Here is a 13404-nt window from a genome sequence, read left to right as displayed (position 1 = left end):
ACTACGAGGACGAAGGAAAAGGTAAATTTGAGAGTTAGGTACTAAAAAGAGGAACACATTAATCAAAGACATGGTTACATGAGCTTCATTGTTGTGCTCAAAAACTGTGTTCACACATCATCCTATTAGCACACCATTTGTAATGAGTTTTAAGAAGCGTTAGCAATCAAGAAAGCTCGCCAAAGCAGCACTTAGAGTTCTGCATTTTGTATTGCGATTATTAATCAAGTTGATCATTGCCATCTTTGTATGTTCGTGATGCATCGAAGACCGCTACGGTTATGGCAGAGCCAGATATTGGCAGTAGCTTAAGCCACAGGTGAGACTGAAATAAATCACGGTGATACCATAATCTAACACGCGATGATACAGCCTTGGTTGCGGCTATTGTTTTAGACATAATCAGTGGCTGATACGTCGAAACTAAACATTATATAGCAGACTTCATGTAAAGATAAATAACAGTAACACAAACCAAATTCGTTACTTCAGAACAAATGAGGCTGAGCACTATGAGACTCAACGTCTGAGGTCATCAGTCCCCTAAAACGTAGAACTACTTCAACCTAACTAACCTAATGACATCACACACCTCAGAACAATAATAATAAATCTCGATATACTCTATATTCAAATGCAGAATTTTCTCACAGTCAAATGTTTTGCCCCACAATTTAAGTTAAGCAGTTGAGTGAGCTCCATTGACTGCAATGTATTCAATGAAATGTTGTGATTCGGTTCCACTGCAGTTGGTAGCGTTAACCTGTGTCGACATCAACGAAATAGAATATGATAGAAAACAAATTTATGCGCTAGCATCGTAATCTCACGAAAAACATTGCATGAAACAGTTTTTAACTGGTTATGATATTTATGTATAGATAATCCAGTAGGACCCATTGAAAGTACGTTGTGCTGTGTTGTACCCATTGGCGTTATTTTACTGTAATATACGTTCTGATTTCGAAACACATTTGCATCGTCGACAAGAGGTTAAAGTGATTGAATTTGTGGCAATCGCTGGGAGTCTGTGCAATAGGTTCAAAATGATGTAAATGGCTCTGAGCACTATGGGACGTAACATCTGTGGTCATCAGTCTCCTAGAACTTAGAACTACTTAAACCTAACTAACCTAAGGACATCACACACATCCATGCCCGAGGCAGGATTCGAACCTGCGACCGTAGCAGTCGCGCGGTTCCGGACTGGGCACCTAGAACAGCTAGACCACCGCAGCCGCCAGTGCAAAAGGGACCCATACATTTCTCGAAAGAAAAACCGCACAAAAATTTGTTTTTAGCACAGCTTTGAATCTGGGAAGGTCTTGAATCACAATTATTTATTAAGCTGTACGTGTTTCAAAATTTCATTATCAGACTGCATCTGTGGAACAGAGTGTACGAAGAATGACAGGAAATACGTACATACTAACATGTGGATATGAGTGAGCAATATATAGAATTTTCAATAAATGTCTTACTTACGTTTGGACAACATTTAGTAAACAGTTCACTAAAGCGATCATTTAAACTAAGTAAAATACAGAGCTCATTTTACATACGGATATTCGACAGTGCTGTGTTTATTCGAAGAGAACCAGTGCCAAAATGACTGTGGCAATTTAGCTATCAAAGTGGGTGACGCTAACGCTAACCACACAGACGAAGTCAAAGAATAGCTGTACAAAGAAACTATAAGTTACGGTGAACTACTTGTCAGAACATCGTGAACAACTTGGAATATATACATTTATGCTACTTTTATACAGGAGATACTCACATTCAAATATTCAAATGTGTGTGAAGTGGTATGGGACTTAACTACTAAGCTCATCAGTCCCTAAGCTTACACACTACTTAATCTAAATTATCCTAAGGACAAACATACACACCCATGCCCAAGGGAGGAATCGAGCCTCCGTCGGGACCAGCCGCACTGTCCATGACTGCAGCGCCATAGCCGGCTTGTCTGGCCGTGCGGTTCTAGCGCTACGATCTGGAACCGCGTGACCACTACGGTCGCAGGTTCTAACCCTGCATCGGGCATGGATGTGTGTGATGTCCTTAGGTTAGTTAGGTTTAAGTAGTTCTGTTCTAGGGGACTGACGACCACAGATGTTAAGTCCCATAGGGCTCAGAGCCATTTTTTTTGCAGCGCCTGAGACCGCTCGGCTAATCCGATACTCATGTTGACATTACGCAAAATTTATATCGTCTAAAACGTCCGTCGGTAGGTAACATCGTACACGACATAACAGAGATAGTCGTTGCTCAATTACAAAAACAGAGAACATGTTTGCAACCATTATTTGGTGCAGTACAAAGTTAACACAAAATCAATACAGACCACAAATAAAAGAAGTTGTGAAAGTATAAGTTTACAACTATCACAAACTAAAATGTTACAGGAGTACGACAAACTCTCGTCATTTTAGAATAATTGAACAAGTAATAAATGACATTAGGCACAATTATTTAGGTATGCCTAGACGAGGAGTAAAAATCTGAAATAAAAAGTAAGTTCTTTTTAGAATTACAAGGATTTCTTAATTTTTTTAAAAAACTTCATGTTATTGTGTTAGCCCCTAACAAGAGTCCACCAGTTACCAGGGTACATTCATCATAAACTGAAATTTTTCAAGAATATGACCAACTGTTGTCATATTACAATAGCAGAATGTGTTATAGATGACATGCAAAAGATTCATTTAGGTAAACCTAGATCAGTGACTACAATCTGAATTAAAATAGAAACTAGTGTTACGTTAAAAGTTTCTATTATTATTATGTAAAGCTTAATAGTATAATACTGGACTGCCCATCAGCCTAGTTTGAAGCAGATGAGCGGGGATATGAGGAAACATATTAATATGTTGTGGTTGACGATGTAAGGTTAGGCATATTAGTTTCCAAAAATTGATGCGTATGCATGCGTAATACTGATATCGTTGCCATACTATTTCGAAATTAATAGCTTGTGCACGTAGTTATACGTACAGAAATGCTAAATTGTATGTAAAAAAGTAAACTTTGTGATATGGAACTAAATCCCAAACGTTTAACATTCATAAGTTTAACAACAGTGTAATGTATCTGAAATCTAACTATGTTGAAGGTGGAAAGTTAAATTTATCGTGCCCATAATGTGAAACCCATGGTGGGGAAGCACACATGTGTTCCGACAAAAGTCAGATGAGTACCACGGAGTACTAATGTTAGCTTAAGGCAAAGTACCGATGCTATACGCAGCGCCTGTGATTAATGCGACAGGTACATTGCGGTGAAGGCCTGCAAGAGCAGTAGGTTCATCTCTTGTGGTGGAGTGAATCTACAGAGGAAGCTTGGAGAGGTAGCCACGTTAGACAGGCACATGGAAATGGTAGCACCCTCTAACAGGTTGTGCGGACAACTAACTTAGGCTCAGCAGCAATGTTTGCATAGTATCTATCCTACGAAGACTATATGATTACGGCTAATCCAAGCAGTCTTAGAACAATCGGGTTAAGTTCGAGATAGTTTTCATATAGCATTTTCATATAAATCTAAGAAACAGTGGCTACTCAAAAACTCCAGCTCATTAAGTACCGATGCGGTTTACATGTTCGATCTGTGTATATTTCGAATTCTTCCAAAATGTGGATAACAACGAGGAACGCCGTGCAAAACTTCAGGCCCCTCAGATACCAGCAACAAGCTATGCTTGTTCGTTTTCAAATGCTACCCCCGGGGTACTAGTTCTATCTAGTAACAAAATCCCTCCCAGTCTCACCAATATACAAATTATCGCAGTCACCACAATCTGTCTTATATACACACGGTTAGTTAAAAGTACTACTTTGATTCTGTCCAACGTCATGCCTTAGTTGCATGTGTAAATTACCTCCAGTTTCAAACGAAACATTGACATTAGTCTTTTCAAAACTTTCGCAACCTTGTCATGCGGGGACCATTGTAGCGTACACTAAAATGACCTCTTTATTCTTTTTTTTTTTTTTTACTACTTTGAAGAGCGGTTGTAGGCCCTTCAGTCTAGAATCGCTTGACCTCTACGGTTGAGTTCGAATCCTGCCTGGGGCATGGATGTGTGTGATGTCCTTAGGTTCGTAAGGTTTAAGTAGTTCTAAGTTCTAGGGGACTGATGACTTCAGAAATGCTCAGAGCCATTTTAACCCACATCGGTAATGGAAGTATTTTTTGTTTTTGTTTTTGTTTTGATGTGGTTGGTTGAAATTCGGCGTCTCGTCTTACTGTCTTTGTGGAAGGTAATAATGTTCTCTCCTACAATGACGTCATTCCAAGCAAATCATTGAAGTGCTCGTTGAAGGTGTGGCCGTGGGACTTGGAGTCCCGTACCACCCTCCGACGGTTGTTGTTCGTCGTGCAGGCAATAGGTAACGCAATTATATTAGATACCAACAATGGTGGCTTGGCTTCTGATGGTCGACACAAATCGAGCGGCCATTTCAACACTGACTCTTCATTAGTGGCCGTAACAGGGCTATCGTCAACCATGGTGCGAATCTGATTCCTCAAGGATGGTGGGAGAAACAGTGTGGCGGTGCCTGTGCCCGGGAGTCGTGGGTCAGTGTTTTATAAGCTTGCGACCGTGTCGTGCAGGGTATCCACTTCGCCATGGAGATGCCTTACCTTCTCTCGAAGTCTTCCGAGCGACCATGTTCGTTTCCTCGTGGAGCATATCGTGAAGTAATTAAACCTTTCTAATTTTATCAAGAGTTTCATTAACTAACGTACATGAGTAAAAGTTAAAGCTAAATGGATACCAGCTGGGACTTCAAGGGCTTTGATTTTGATCATAAATCCATAGGAATTTTTTACACAAAACGTCTTTGGAAAACTCCCATTAATTTTTTGTTTAACAACATATTAAGTTTGTAGTTAGGACTGGAACTATTATTACAGATTCGCTCCGCCACAATAAATGGATCCACTGTTCTCGCAGGCCATCACCGCAATGTACCTGCCTCGCTATGCAGCTGCGTTAACGACAGGCGCTGCGTATTGCAGCTTTACTCTGCATACAGCTAACATAATTAAAAATTGGTTCAAATGGCTCTGAGCACTATGGGACTTAACTTCTGAGGTCATAAGTCCCCTAGAACTTTGTACTACTTAAACCGAACTAACCTAAGGACATTACACATATCCATGACCGAAACAGGATTCGAACCTGCGACCGCAGCGGTCGCGCGGTTCCAGACTGTAGGGCCTAGAACCGCTCGGCCACTCCGGCCGGCGTTAACACTAGTACTTCGTGCTGTTAATTAGACGTATTTTGCAGTTTAATCACAACACGCGCTTGCGCCCCCATCATGGATTTCATATTATGAGATCAATAAACTTCTTGTCTTGTCTTGTCTTGTTACATTACATGTACGTTACATTGTAGTTAACCTAATGAATCCGCTTGACTACAGGGAATTCACTGCTACCGTATTCGGAAGACATTTCTTATACTTCGAACATTCCAATGACATCCACCATGCTGCCAACCACTTACAACAGACATTACCATATGCTATAGCTCACCACATTCTGACAAAACCTATCTAACCATACCGTTCCACACTCTCTCCACGCGCTCTCCTATTCCTCCGTGAATGACGCCGCCTGTTCTCATCTGTCCTTCAGACCCATGACGGAGACACACTTGCACGCCAAGAACATCTGCAATTACATGTCTAAATTCTGTTGAGAGCAGAGAAACACCGTGTTTGGCCCCAAACACGCACATACATCAACGTAACACTGCCCACAAAATCTTCCAGGAACTGGAAGACTTTCTATCGACGCACTGACAACAACTTTGTCCCTCCTACCCCTCCTGCAACATAATCACCTACTCCCTGAAAACCTAACCAAAGCAGACCAATTTGCATCCTACGTCCCTTACACCTTCACCATCCCTGGCTACACCGCACTTCGATTACTCCCTACTCCTTACAGTCCATGAACGTACAAATGCCTGCCTCCCATTCCTCACCCCTAGTTTCCCGTTCAAGAGATATTCCATATCAAACACAGCACTGCTCCCGGTCATGACTGCATTACATACAGGCTGCTGAGAGATTACCTCCTGTCCTTCCTCAAAATCCTAGCTATCCTTGTTTAGTATAATCCTTCTGCAGGTTCCTGTTCTGAGCTTTGGAAAACCTGTCGAATCCTCCTCTTCCTCAAACCTAATTAACCTGCCACTGACACATCCTTCTACCGTCCCATGAGCCTCACCTATATGTTTAGCTAGGTTTTTGAGTTCATCCCATCCCGCCACATTTATAAATACCTACAACGACACTTACCCATTCCTGTCCACCAATGTGGCTTCTCCTATCCCTTTCTTTTTGGTCATCAGTCTACTGACTGGTTTGGTGCGGCCCGCCGCTAATTCCTTTCCTGTGCTAACCTCTTCATCTCAGAGTAGCACTTGCAACCTACGTCCTCACTTATTTGCTTGACGTATTCCAATCTCTGTCTTCCTCTACAGTTTTTGCCCTCTACAGCTCCCTCTAGTACCATGGAAGTCATTCCCTCATGTCTTAGCAGATGTCCTATCATCCTGTCCCTTCTCCTTATCAGTATTTTCCACATATTCCTTTCCTCTCCGATTCTGCGTAGAACCTCCTCATTCCTTAGCTTATCAGTCCACCTAATTTTCAACATTCGTCTATAGCACCACATCTCAAATGCTTCGATTCTCTTCTGTTCCGGTTTTCCCACAGTCCATGTTTCACTACCATACAATGCTGTACTCCAGACGTACATCCTCAGAAATTTCTTCCTCAAATTAAGGCCGGTATTTGATATTAGTAGACTTCTGTTGGCCAGAAATGCCTTTTTTGCCATAGCGAGTCTGCTTTTGATGTCCTCCTTGCTCCGTCCGTCATTGGTTAATTTACTGCCTAGGTAGCAGAATTCCTTAACTTCATTGAATTCGTGACCATCAATCCTGATGTTAAGTTTCTCGCTGTTCTCATTTCTACTACTTCTCATTACCTTCGTCTTTTCGTTTCAGGCAAATGCTGGGATGGTTCCTTTGAAAGGGCACGGCGGATTTCCTTCCCAATCCTTCCCTAACCCGAGCTTGCGCTCCGTCTCTAATGACCTCGTTGTCGACGGGACGTTAAACACTAACCACCACCACCACCACCACCTTCGTCTTTCTCCGATTTACTTTCAAACCATACTGTGTACTCATTAGACTGTTCATTCCGTTCAGCAGATCATTTAATTCTTCTTCACTTTCACTCAGGATAGCAATGTCATCAGCGAATCGTATCATTGATATCCTTTCATCTTGTATTTTAATTCCACTCCTGAACCTTTCTTTTATTTCCATCATTGCTTCCTCGATGTACAGATTTAATAGTAGGGGCGAAAGGCTACAGCCTTGTCTTACTCCCTTCTTAATACGAGCACTTCGTTCTTGATCGTCCACTCTTATTATTCCCTCTTGGTTGTTGTACATATTGTATATGACCCGTCTCTCCCTATAGCTTACCCCTACTTTTTTCAGAATCTCGAAGAGCTTGCACCATTTTATATTGTCGAACGCTTTTTCCAGGTCGACAAATCCTATGAACATGTCTTGAATTTTCTTTAGGCTTGCATCCATTATTAGCCGTAACGTCAGAATTGCCTATCTCGTGCCTTTACTTTTCCTAAAGCCAAACTGATCGACACCTAGCGCATTCTCAGTTTTCTTTTCCATTCTTCTGTATATTATTCTTGTAATCAGCTTCGATGCATGAGTTGTTAACCTAATTGTGCGATAATTCTCGCACTTGTCAGCTCTTGCCGTCTTCGGAATTGTGTGGATGATGCTTTTTCGAATGTCAGATGGTATGTCGCCAGACTCATATATTCTACACACTAACGTGAATAGTCGTTTTGTTGCCACTTCACCTAATGATTTTAGAAATTCTGATGGAATGTTATCTATCCCTTCTTCCCTATTTGACCGTAAGTCCTCCAAAGCTCTTTTAAATTCCGATTCTAATACTGGATCCACTACCCTTTCTAAATCGACTCCTGTTTCTTCTTCTATCACATCAGACAAATCTTCACCCTCATAGAGGCTTTCAATGTATTCTTTCCACCAATCTGCTCTCTCCTCTGCATTTAACAACGGAATTCCCGTTGCACTCTTAATGTTACCACCGTTGCTTTTAATGTCACCAAAGGTTGTTTTGACTTTCCTGTATGCTGAGTCTGTCCTTCCGACAATCATATCTTTTTCGATGTCTTCACATTTTCCCTGAAGCCATTTCGTCTTAGCTTCCCTGCACTTCCTATTTATTTCATTCCTCAGCGACTTGTATATCTGTATTCCTGATTATCCCGGAACATGTTTGTACTTCCTCCTTTCATCAATCAACTGAAGTATTTCCTCTGTTACCCACGGTTTCTTCGCAGCTACATTATTTGTACCTATGTTTTCCTTCCCAACTTCTGTGATGGCCCTTTTTAGAGACGTCCATTCCTCTTCAACTGTGTTGCCTACTGCACTATTCCTTATTGCTGTATCTATAGAGTTAGAGAACTTCAAACGTATCTCGTCATTCCTTAGAACTTCCTTATCCCACTTCTTTTCGTATTGATTCTTCCTGACTAATGTCTTGAACTTCAGCCTACTCTTCATCACTACTATATTGTGATATGAGTCTATATCTGCTCCTGGGTACGCCTTACAATCCAGTATCTGATTTCGGAATCTCTGTCTGACCATGATGTAATCTACTTGAAATCTTCCCGTATCTCCCGGCCTTTTCCAAATATACCTCCTCCTCCTGTGATTCTTGAACAGGGTATTCGCTATCACCAGCTGAAACTTGTTACAGAACTCAATTAGTCTGTCTCCTCTTTCATTCTTTGTCCCAAGCCCATATTCTCCTGTTACCTTTTCTTCTACTCCTTCCCCTACAACTGCATTCCAGTCGCCCATGACTATTAGATTTTCGTCCCCCTTTACATACTGCATTACCCTTTCAATATGCTCATACACTTTCTCTATCTGTTCATCTTCAGCTTGCGACGTCGGCGTGTATACCTGAACTATCTTTGTCGGTGTTGGTCTGCTGTCTTTTCTGATTAGAACAACCCCGTCACTGAACTGTTCACAGTAACACACCCTGTGCCCTACCTTCCTATTCATAACGAATCCTACACCTGTTATACCATTTTCTACTGCTGTTGATATTACCCGATACTCATCTGACCAGAAATCCTTTTCTTCCTTCCATTTCACTTCACTGACCCCTACTATATCTAGATTGAGCCTTTGCATTTCCCTTTTCAGATTTTCTAGTTTCCCTACCACGTTCAAGCTTCTGACATTCCACGCCCCGACTCGTAGAACATTATCCTTTCGTTGATTATTCAATCTTTTTCTCATGGTAATCTCCCCCTTGGCAGTCCCCTCCCGGAGATCCGAATGGGTACTATACCGGAATCTTTTGCCAATGGAGAGATCATCATGACACTTCTTCAACTACAGGCCACATGTCCTGTGGATACACGTTACGTGTCTTAAATGCAGTGGTTTCCATTGCCTTCTGCATCCTCATGTCGTTGATCATTGCTGATTCTTCCGCCTTTAGGGGCAATTTCCCACCCCTAGGACAAGAGAGTGCCCTGAACCTCTATCCGCTCCTCCGCCCTCTTTGACAAGGCCGTTGGCAGAATGAGGCTGACTTCTTATGCTGGAAGTCTTCGGCCGCCAATGTTGATAATTTATCAAAATTTAGGCAGTGGCAGGGATCGAACCCGGGACCGAAGACGTTTTGATTATGAATCAAAGACGCTATCCCTAGACCACCAAATCAAAACCACAAATCCGCCATTTTTGTCGTCATTGATCTGAAAGAAGCGTATCACGACATATGGGATTCCATCCTCCTCTTTAACTACCTATCAAACTCCCATCAATTATGCCCTTCTTATCGCATCCTTTCTCTCTAACTGTCCCTCTTATGCCGCTGTCAACAACTCCCGTATCTCCTATCCCACTGCAACTGTGTCCCAAAGTTCCATACTCTCTCCTCTCCTGTATATCATGTACAACGCAGATATACGCCGTCTTCTCCTGCTCATCTCCTGCAGTACGCCGATGACACTGCGTTCTTCGCCCTCCACCGCACCCTCTCGAAATCCCAACAATCCCTGCAGCTTCATCTCAGTTCACCTCCTGGGGCAATCGTTGCTCCTCAATGTCAACATTACCAAAAACCAGGCAATAGTAATAGACCGAAACGCCCACGGCTTCCGTCAACTTGATTTTTATCTTACCATTTACTACCGTCCTATCTCTTTATGCACCACACTAAAATACCGCGGACTAGCACTTGATCGCCGACTAACATGGGAGCCCCATCTACTAACCATTCAACGGAAAGGCCACGTAAATGAAAATTATTAGAACTACTAACTGGCCGCACATGGCGATTACATCCTTCCACAATCCTCTACACCTATAAATCCCTACCCATCCTCTGCTACGCAAAGGTGCCATGGACTTTTACTCCTCCCTCCTTTTATCGTGCCATACAGACCCACGAACGCCATGCATTTCGCGTAGCTTTCGCATCCTCATACTCTCCCACACCCGTTTATAAAATTCGCCCGTCTACTCTTCCATTTGAAACACCTCTGCTTATCCTACGTTATACGAAAACTGACGCTATCTGCCCGCTCATTGCTCTTGGCACTCGATCACGTCTCTACTACCACATTCCCCTCTGCTACCCCTCCACAATCTCCACATCCTCTCCCAACGAAACATTAAGCACTTCCCCTTACCCAACCATGAAATGTGCCCTGGTACATACCTCTATCTTTCCCTGTCCCTGTGTCCCACAATTGCGCAGCGTCGTCATGGTTATCGTGTGATTTAGCAAGTTTAATTGAAGGGGTGGCCAGATGACCTTCCTGTCGCCACCGCTGTGGATGAGATGATGAGGAAGACAACACAACACGATGACGAGGAAGAGGACAAAACAACACTCAGTCCCTGAGCGAAGGATCCACGACGCAGCCGGGAATCGAACACGGGCGCGGCAGTACGTCTCACTGACCACTCAGCTATCTCTTTTTTTTACCTTTATTAAACAAACTGAGAGTACACATATATACACAAAACAACAGTTCTTCAAGGTACCAGTTAAACAAATACAAATGAGTTTTAGGTAAACAAATTATTAGAATAACGTTATATACAACAAAATATAACGTATTCTGTGTTCTTCCTTCTTTTTTTTAAATAATCTTTATTTAACAAACTAAAAGTACATACATATACACTATGCAATAGTTCTTCAAGGTACCATTTAAACATATACAAATGACTGTTATTTAAACAAAAAATATTAGAAAAACATTAACTACAGCAAAATATAACATATTCTGCCTTATTCCTTTTTTTTTTTTTTTTTTTTGGTCGATGCATGAGAACGTGGTCAAGGGTCAAGGGTGCTGGACCATGTGACAGGTAGGCACGGCACACCACAACTTTGAGAGGGGTCAAGGAAGAAGCTGCGGAGATAACCGGCAAAAGTTTGTCGGTAAGATGGTTTTCGGGTGAGGGTGCTATGCGCGGTCACAACTTTCTACCAGAAGTCAAGGACTGTATGCGGACCGTTCTGAAAGGGGTATTATAAAGCCTGTTCTCGAAACCAGCTTAGGGTATGGTGCTTAGCAAGAGGTTAGTGAAATGTCTGGGGCAACAACAGGAAATCCAGGTTAACCGTCGTAGGCGCGGCACGGAGGTAAAAGCCCACGATTCGTTGGATGAGGAGCCATACGTTTCGTTTCAGGGGGCACGTAAGACGGTGCTCGTCGGTGTATTCAAGGTGACAGTCAGGGCAGAGTGGGGAGGTGGCCAGTCCTATGCGATAAAAAAGACTATTAGCCGAGAATTTGCCATAGGCTAAAACATACCAGAGTGCAGACACAGACGATGGTAAAAAGGGTGCATGCACACACCTCCAAACCGTTCGCCACTTAATGTCAGGATGCTGTAGCACCATGTACGGGAAGGACGGGTGACTGAAAGATCGGCCCGAACGTAGCTGAGTTCTATGAGACAATTTGCGACGTGGTATAATAATGGAGAAACAGGTGTCACATTGATAGGTGGATCGAGAGAAGCTGGTAGGAGGATATCTAAGAAACTGCGTGTTAAGGACAGGATCGGCGCCTGCCAGTGCCGCAACATAGTGTGGACAAAGAGTGCAGAAGATCGTGCCCGCATGTTGACGAGTCCCAGGCCACCTTTTGGAGGAGGCAGTTTTAGAGTGTTGTAGCGGACTTTGAAAAGTGCCCCTGTTGACACGAAATATCCAAAGGCTGAGTGGATGCGGCGGCCAAGGAATAACGGCATTGGAAGGATGTGGGCGACGTGTACCAGTTTAGGGGCGACATACGTGTTGACATAGGACACACGTTGGAGTTGGTTTAAGTTACGGTGCACTTGACTGCGGACATGGTGCCGAATCTACTGCAAAAGCCGCCGGTAAGCGAGGGCCACCGTGCGGTGTGTGGAGCTCGTAACCTAATGAATCCGCCCATACTGTGCGAGGGGAGTAAAATGAAATTAAAGCAGAAAGGAAAACCTAATGAATGATGAACGTCTTTCGTTCACTACCATTTCAAACAACTTATTTTGTTACATATAGTTCTCCATTTCTGTAATGTTATATGCACAAACGAAAGCAACTAATTCCAAAGAAAATATGATCACGATTTCAGCTTTACGCATGCCTCGACATCAATTTTTGAACAATAAAGATACTATCTCTGCATTCTGAACCACAACATGGTAAGACCTTTTTTGATGTCCGCATGCATCTACTTCAAGCTAAGCTGTTACACAGCCCAATATTATACCATTACACTCTTTTAATAAAGAAGAATATTTAATTGTAATACTAGCCTCTGCTTTAATTCATATTTTTGCCCCTCATCTAGACTTACCTAAATTGTTCTGTTGCATGTCATCTATCATATGTATGACTACAGTTGGCCATACTCTAGTAATATTTTAGTTTGTGGTGGCTGCAGCCTGATGACTTGTGGACTGTTGTTAGGGTCTAAAACAATAACACGAAGTTTTCAAGAAAATGAAAAAAATAATTTTAATTCTAATAATAGCTTGAATTTATTTCAAGTTCTTGCATTCATCTAGGTTTACCTAAGTAATTCAGTTGTACGTCATTTACTGTACGTTCGATTATTGTGATATGACTACAGAGGTCATACTCTTGTAACATTTTAGTTTGTGAAGGCTGTAAAATTATTCTTTCACAACTTGTACTATATTATATTTGTTATGTATTTTGGTATTATGTTTACATTATGCAACACCTGTTAATGATTGCAAAACATGACCTCTGG

This window comes from Schistocerca gregaria, chromosome 4 (genome assembly GCF_023897955.1).
Source record: "Schistocerca gregaria isolate iqSchGreg1 chromosome 4, iqSchGreg1.2, whole genome shotgun sequence".
NCBI lineage: Eukaryota > Metazoa > Arthropoda > Insecta > Orthoptera > Acrididae > Schistocerca > Schistocerca gregaria.
The sequence above is the reverse complement of the archived record's forward strand: the minus strand, read 5'-3'. Positions refer to the sequence as shown.